We start from the raw sequence: 7,584 nt of genomic DNA on the forward strand, positions 1-7,584 counted from the left end.
AGCCGGGGGTGGCCGCTGACCTGGGGGAGGGCGGGCTTTTGCTGAGTCGCTGAGCTAGAACATCTAAGACGGTCTTGTAGGCCTAGGTTCAAGAGCCAATGAGACGAGAGAAACCAGAGACGAAGAGTCTAGGGCAACTGCTGGGAGCTGTTTGTTGTAAAGGGGAGAGAAAGCGGTGGGAAGAGCAGAGAGGATGTGGTCAAGACCTGTTTTTCCCCCATGGGAGAAAGGACAGTAGGCTTGTCGTGGGACGGACCCAGCCGAGCACTCAGGAAGGGATGCGAAGGGAATTGGGAAGGCGTTTCCTCTAGTAGCGAGAGGGGCTGGGGCCAGGGCCCAGGTGGAGGGGTGGCCTTTACGGGGGGGGGGGTCGGTGCAGGCGCACGGAGAGAAGGCCCCCTGAGCGGCAGCTTCTCAAACAGTCTGGGTCAAACCGGGCTCTGAAGGGCTCTGGGGGTCGGTCTCCACACTCCTGGGCTTCTGCTGTCACCCAGACCTCGCGCGCGGGGGTAGCAAAGGCGCTCAGGATCCCCTCGGCCACACTGTGCTCTCGGTCCCATGGAAGCTTTGGCGCGCGTCCATCAAGCTCCAGCGGGGAGCAGGGCGCCTCAGAACTCCATTCTGCGGGCTCCTGGGCGAGAAGCGGGGGCAGCGCCCAAACGGGGCGCCGCGTCCCGCTCCGGGCCGGCGCGGGCCTCGCCATCCCTCAGCTCCCGGCAGCAGCACGCGGGAGACGCGCGCCCACGACCCCTGAGAGCGGGCCTCGGGTGGGGCACCCGCCCTGCGGTCCTCCGTAACCCCACGCCGCGCCCTGGGGTTCGGGAGCGGAGAGCGCGCAGGCTTGTGCAGCCAAGGGTGCGCACGGCGAGGTGACACCCTCGGCCCCAGCCACTGCCCTGCGCCACGTGGCCGCTCCCCTCCGTGTGGCTGCGGTCCCGGTCGCCGCAGCGTGGCCCAGGCTGCGTCCGCGTCCCGGCTCTCCATGGTGCTGGGGCCGAGCGCAGCTCGATTCTGCGTTTTGCGTTCCAGCAGGGGCAGAAAAGAACCCCGGGGCTGGAGGAGCCAGAGGGGGCAGGCCCTGGGTCTCTTAAGGATGGTCGTTTGGGGTCCTCCCACACGCCCCTAGGCGAGGGAGCAAGTTCCCGCGTGGGAGGGGCGCTTCCCGCGAGGGCGACACCCTGCCCACCCAGTGGTCCCCGCGCGCGGGCGTCCATCCATTCACTGCGGCTCCTGGAGCCGAGCGGCGGCCCCAACACTCAAACCGAATCTATGAATGGGAAGAGGGAAGAGAAGCAACGTCCGTTTCCACTCCCTGCTTCCCCGCCCCCTCCGCGCCTCCCTCCTGGCCGAGCGAGTCCAGCGCGAAGTGACAGGGGCAGGGGCGGGGGCACCGCGGGGGCTGCGGCGGAGGGGTCGAGTCTGGCTGGAGACAGCGCTATTTATAAACTCTGGAGCTCCAGGATAAAGAGGGAAGAGCGGAGTCCCCTCCTCCTCGAGCCCCGGAGCCTCGCCGGGCCCCTCCCCAGCGACTTTGATTTCATTACTCCCCCTCCCCTCCCCCCCGGGGGGGCTGGCAGGTGCGGGGGTGGGAGCCGTCTCCGCCCGAGCAGCTTTGCCAAAGGTCCGGCTGCTGACGTCGGAGCGCCCGCTCCTGTCAATGAACGGCAGCGGCTGCCTGGGGACTGTCTGGCAACGAGGCTACAGACGTCATCGCCTCCTGTTGGACGCGGGGGGGTGGGAGGGGGGGTGTCCGAGCAGCAGCTCCGGCTTAAAGGAAAACTCTCCAAGTTCCAGGCAGCCAGGGAGAGTCGTTCCCGAGAGCACATGCGCCCCAAAGCCCGGTGCGCGCGGGCACACAGGCTGGCACACTCACGCGCACACACTCAAACACACACGCACACTCGCACTTAGGTTCTCTGTATGTGTGTGGGTCCAAAGTTGCGGCCGCGGGAGGATGAGCTGAAATGGACCGGTCTTTCTTGGCGCCTGGAGCGCCCAGCGCGGCTTTCCCGGAGACCCCCAGATGGACCAGAGGGAAAGAGGAATGCCACACAGCGCTCAGAGGTGTCTGCTCCTTCTCAGGGGAGATCAGCGCGAAAGGCACACTGCCCCACGCCTCTGGAATATGCCTGCCGAGTGGAGCAGAAGCGAGTGTTCTTGGAAAGGTCGTGAACTTGGGCCACCTGGGCTCACTGGCAACTTGTTGTGCGCAGTTCTCAATGGAGCCCTGGACCCACGGGGCTCCGGGCCCGCCCGCTTTTTTTTTTCTTTGCTTTTTCTCTCTTTTTTCAGTGTGTGAACTTGAAGCGGAAAGCAGACAGGCGCTTCGCATACTTTGGCGGTAAGTGGACTGTTCCTTTTACCTATTATTTAACCCTTGAGAGTCCAGAAGAACTCAAATCCAACCATTTAAAAAAAGTTACCACCGTTTCCCTCCATCCTTTTTGGCAACAAGAATGTGTGTGTGTTGTTTGGGGACATGACTGTTTTGGAAGAGGGGTGATGAGTGGAGGTGAGAAAAAAGAGACCTGAGTGGATCAAACCAGAAGACTGAGGGGTGGCAGAGGAGGTGAGAGGGAGGGCAGCCAACCCCAGCGCCTGAGCGATTGCCTCCGGCTACTGCTTCTTGGACCAAGTTTCCCAGCTCCAAGTTCCCTGCAAGGCTGCCCTCCAGCTGCAAACGGCCGCCTCTGCAAGGCTAGACCCAAGGGGGCCTCGGGAGGAGGCCCCCACCCTCCTGCCTCCTTTCTGGGCCTCCTAACTCAGTTCTGAGTGGGGACAAGACGCCTCCCCTCCCCTTTCTGCCCCGGGCCTCGGTTGCCTCTCTCCGTGGTCCTCCTGCACCTCCCCCAGCCCCTTTTGCAAAAGCTCAAATGATGTCACAGAGGAGGAGGGGGTCCTGTGCCCCCAGCACCTGAAGGCATCACTATATTGCATCCTGCAGCATTTTGTTTTCTTCATTCTACCCAATTTTCCTTGCAATCCACTGAAAACATTCCCTCCCAAACACCACAAACACCCTCCCCCCTCCCAACACCTCCCTTCCCAGGACATCAGTCCTTTATAGACAGGGCCAGAAGTCCCGATACCCAGCACCCACGCTATCCCCCTCCTAAATTAGAAAGAAATCAGCTGAGCGCCCAAAGAGCCTCTCCTCCCTGGTGTTTTGGTCTCTTTTTCCCTCTGGGCTTACCCTTCTAGTGGAAGGAAAAAGAGCAAGGAGGAAGGAGAGAGGGAGAGAGGGAGAGGGAGAGAGAGGGAGAGAGAGAGAGAGAGAGAGAGAGAGCAGAGAGCCCCCTAGACGGAGGGCTGCTGCCCAACTGATTGTAGGCTCTCTGCGCCGCCTGCCCGCCTGGCTCCTGCTTCCCCAAAGTGCCTTCCCTCCTTCAGCAGCAATTCCTCTCCAGCCATCTCCCTCCCCGGCCTCTCCTCCCCACCCTTTCGCCCGTCTCTCTCCCCTCCACCCAACCCCACCTTCACTCTCCTCTCCGAGGGGGGAGGCTGGGGGTGCGGAAAGAACACCCCAAAGCCCCAGCCCCGGCAGAGATGTCGAAGAAACGCAAAGCCCTGGAGGGTGGAGGACAGTCCGGGCTCCCAGAGGAGGAGCCCACTGGCTGCTTTGAGGGCGGCAGCGAGGAGGAAGGTAGGGAGAGCAGGGGTGGAGGAAAGGAAAGGAGCCTGCAGGGAAGCTCTGGGAGTTGAGATGCTCTGCAGGAATGCTCCAGCCGGTCCTCGGCAGCTCCCTGTGTCAAGGCAACTTGGGTAGACTTTTTTCCCCACAAATGGGATTTTACATGTGCCTCCAGGAAACGGGGGGCGGGGGAGTGGGAATGTGCTGATTAGGCTGACACTGAAGACCCAAATTTGGGTGAACTTGAAACTCTGTGGCGAGAAGGGGAGGGTGGGGTGGAGTGGGAGAGGAGGCTGGAAGAGGCTGGGTATGGATTGGGGATGGCTGGCCGGCTCCCGTCCTCTGACTGCCTTGCTGTCACATACCTGGGGGTGTCAAGCTGTCCTGTGGCCTTGTGGCCTGTACTGACGTCTGTGCAGGACACCTGGGTCTGGAGGTTGGGGTGCTGGGGCTGTCCCCCTCATGTGTGTTGCTGGCAAGGGGCATCAGGAGGGCTGCTGCTTCTCCCAGGCTTCTCCAATCCAGGGATGCTCAGGGTTGCGTCATGTTGAATCCTCATCTGCTCAGGCAGCCCTTTGCATCCTCCCGAAGTTGGAGGTGAGGTTTGAGGCAAATCGAATGGTGGACTGTGATCTCAAGGGGAGATGCTGTGCTGCAAGCATCTGGGGACCCCTTTCCCTAGAATCAAACCAACGAAAAAGTGAAGGTGGGAAATTTCCTATGGAAGCAAAAGTAATACTTGGATATCTGATTGCCACATAAAAGCAACCCAGTCAGACACCTTTTATTTCACTTACAGTATTCTGAATTTGATTCAGAGTAGGCCCAAATGAACTAGTCAAGTTCTTTTCTGGACTGTAGTTTAAACACAAAGGAACTATGAACCAGATGCAAATGTTTTGTTATCGGTTAAGCTGTGGAAGGGGAGGTGAAAGGGCCTGTGGGGGAATGGTCTGAACCCAGGCAGGGAGAGGAGTTGTGTTTTGGGGTTGCTTTTCTTTTCAGAGGGGAGCCCTGTGGCCTGGTCGGTGGCATGGGCAGGTCGGAGCACCAGGAGGACTGGGCGTGTGCCTCCAAAATGGAGTCCATGGCTTTTCTCCTTTGACGTCATAAGAAATACGAAGTCACCAGAGTCCTTCCTGCTCATATAACATGAATCTCTGTGTCCCCTTGCAACCCTTTGCATGGCTTGTGTGCGTTTTAAAGCAAAGTGTTTGGTTTTGGCTCTCCCTGGGCAGTGGGATTTAATAGAAGCAGGTGAGAGCCATGTCGCCCGCTCACCTCAGAAGAGGTTGTATTTCAGTGTCTGCCCATGTTTTGACTTTCTTTGCTCAGTTGTGATCTTAGAGCAAAAGTTAGTACAGCTCTTCAATTAATTTTACTGAAAAAAAATGGCATTTGGTAAGAAATTCAAATATGGCAATGATTCTATCTGAATGGTATTTTGGTGTTTTTCCATCTTTGGGGAGAATAATTCGGTATCACCATGGGTGTCTGACAAATTCATCGGCTCTATACTCAGCATTCAGTTTTGACCCGAGGTTACTCTCAGAGGTGCATACTATGTTCTTTTGGTTAAGCAGCTAGTGAAGTCTATGGGAACTGACATGATTATCCTGGTAAATAACAACCTGGATACATTTTATGCCATTTTCTAATTATTAGTGTATGCATGGCTGGCATTTATAAAAAGCAATAAGAATTGTATTTTAACAAACAGTTATCGTCCTTTTGGTGGAAATGTGTGGTATTAGAATTAAAAAAGCTATGTTCTGGAGGTCCTGTACTAACAGTAGTGACAAAATGCCCACATTCCCTAGTGTGATAGGACCCGGCTGAGAATATTTTGTTAAGTCATAACAGGCAATAGTAAGTACCTGTTTCTATATTATTCAGAGATTATCATAATTTTAAAGTGACTTATTGTACAGATTGGTTTTGTTAGAGCTTAAAAATGTCTACTGATTTTACTGTATCCTTTGCATTTGGCAAATAAAAATGCTACTAGATAATTGCCTATGAATATGTAACTGTAGAAACCATTAAGTGTGTGAATACTCAAGTACCATAGGATTGTGAATGCATTTCCTTGGGAAATGGTAGTCGTGGAACTCACCAAACGTGATGGAAACACATCTCTACACATGTGGGAGGATGTATGGCTGTGGGTACTTTGACCATGGAAGATGGGGAGGCCAGGTGTAAACCAGTGTTTGAGTGACGGGTGGTTATGCACCTGCAACAAAATATACAAGGACACTTACACATGGTTAAGGACCTGGATCTTATCACCTCTCCAACTCGAGGCTGTGTCTTTCCTTTGAGTCTCTCAGCCAAACTTGACCATATGCCCACACTGAACAGGAGAGAAAAGCATTTACATCAGTCTCCCTGACCTTGTATATCAGAAGGGGTTTCTTTTGAGCTCCAACAACTTGGAAGGCCGATGTGTTTGTTCATTTCAACCACTGAAAGCACATTATAGCATCTATTAGATCAAGGCAATTGGAAATTAAGTTTCATTAGGAGTCATTGATTTTAAGACCGTCTGTCAGCAGGTTGGCTTGGTCTAAAGTTTTAAACAGCCAGTAAGCATGCAGGCTGCCTGGAGGGAGTGCAGTGGGAACTTTGAACAGAAGAACAGAAACCATTGCTCCTGTTCATGCCCTCACCTGCCACCAATCTGCGCCCCAGTCACGAGGGTAGGTGTCCACTCAGGCCCTAGGTGGCTATTTCCTGTAACGGCTCCAGTTCTGTTAATCGTTTATCTTCAGGAGATTCCTTATGAGATGAAGGTAAGATGGTGAACGGGTTGTTGTGAACACACATGGATGGTTTCCTTCTTCTCCCTGACTTATTTGCTCAGCTATGGCAAGGGGACAGTGAAGTGCCCTGTCCTAGTTTGGCTGAACGTTTATTTGGAAGTCCGTTGAAGTTATCTGACATGTGTGCATATGTGTAAAATCACGATCGGGATCAGGGTATGGGCCTCTTGTGGGCCCCAGCTGGCTCTGTGTCCACCGTGTGTTCAGACTCTACTGATGGGAGATATTTGCCTAAAATGTTAAACATATAAAGATTTTGTCTTTACAACTTAGAGAGATCTAATGTGCAAATGGATAATGCCGGCCACAATTTTTGCTTTGCTTTGCATCTACTGTCTTTGAACTTAGACATGAGAGTATGTTACAGCATTCATCTGGCTGTGAAGGTGATGGGTATGTATGTCGAAGACCATGTGGGAAGAGGCTCTGATGGAAACACTGAATAATTATAATTATTGATCTTATCCCGTAAGAAGATACTTCTATTTTTTCATTCTCTTCACATTCCCTTCATATTGGTCCCTTTTCAAGGAATTGTTATTTACTTAGATACTTTGGTCTAATCACATGATGTTGCATTAGTTACTCTACACTGAAATATAACATTAAAGCCTATTTTCCAACAGTTACCCTCTAGTTAGAAACCTGTTCTCTCAGCCCCTGTGGGCTCTTGTAGGCTCTCGGAAACCCATTTCTATTCTCCCCTTTCCCCACACACACCCTAACTGTTCTGTATTGTTTTGTCTTCTGGTTTTAATTCTCATTTCTTTTAAGATGATTTTTGGATATAAAATGATGTCAAATGTCTATTATTACATTCAGTTAATCTCATGAGTGTTATAAAAATAAGTAGTTTCTATCTTTGATGAGCTTGGTTAAGATCCTATCCAGCCCGGTTTCCTGGTTTCCTGTCCCTCTGGGGTGTAAAGTCACCCAAAGGGGGCCTCTGCAGTGAAGGAGTTTAAGGGAGGTTTGAACAGAACCCATGACCTACTCATGTTTTACACTCCTCAGATTTCCTGAGCCACAGTGAAACTGTCTATGGGTAGCTATTCCTTCATCTGATGAGTTAATGACGGAAGTAAACATTGGTTTCTTAAAATCGTGTTCCTCTTTGACACCACACTG

At 53.1% G+C, this 7,584-nt stretch overlaps 1 pseudogene; it reads right to left on the reverse strand.

Moving 5' to 3' along the window:
• Window positions 1-355: 355 nt before the first annotated feature.
• On the reverse strand, window positions 356-1,711 carry LOC132500414 (uncharacterized; annotated as a pseudogene).
• Window positions 1,712-7,584: the final 5,873 nt, after the last annotated feature.

This window comes from Mesoplodon densirostris, chromosome 12, assembly GCF_025265405.1.
Source record: "Mesoplodon densirostris isolate mMesDen1 chromosome 12, mMesDen1 primary haplotype, whole genome shotgun sequence".
Classification (NCBI taxonomy): domain Eukaryota; kingdom Metazoa; phylum Chordata; class Mammalia; order Artiodactyla; family Ziphiidae; genus Mesoplodon; species Mesoplodon densirostris.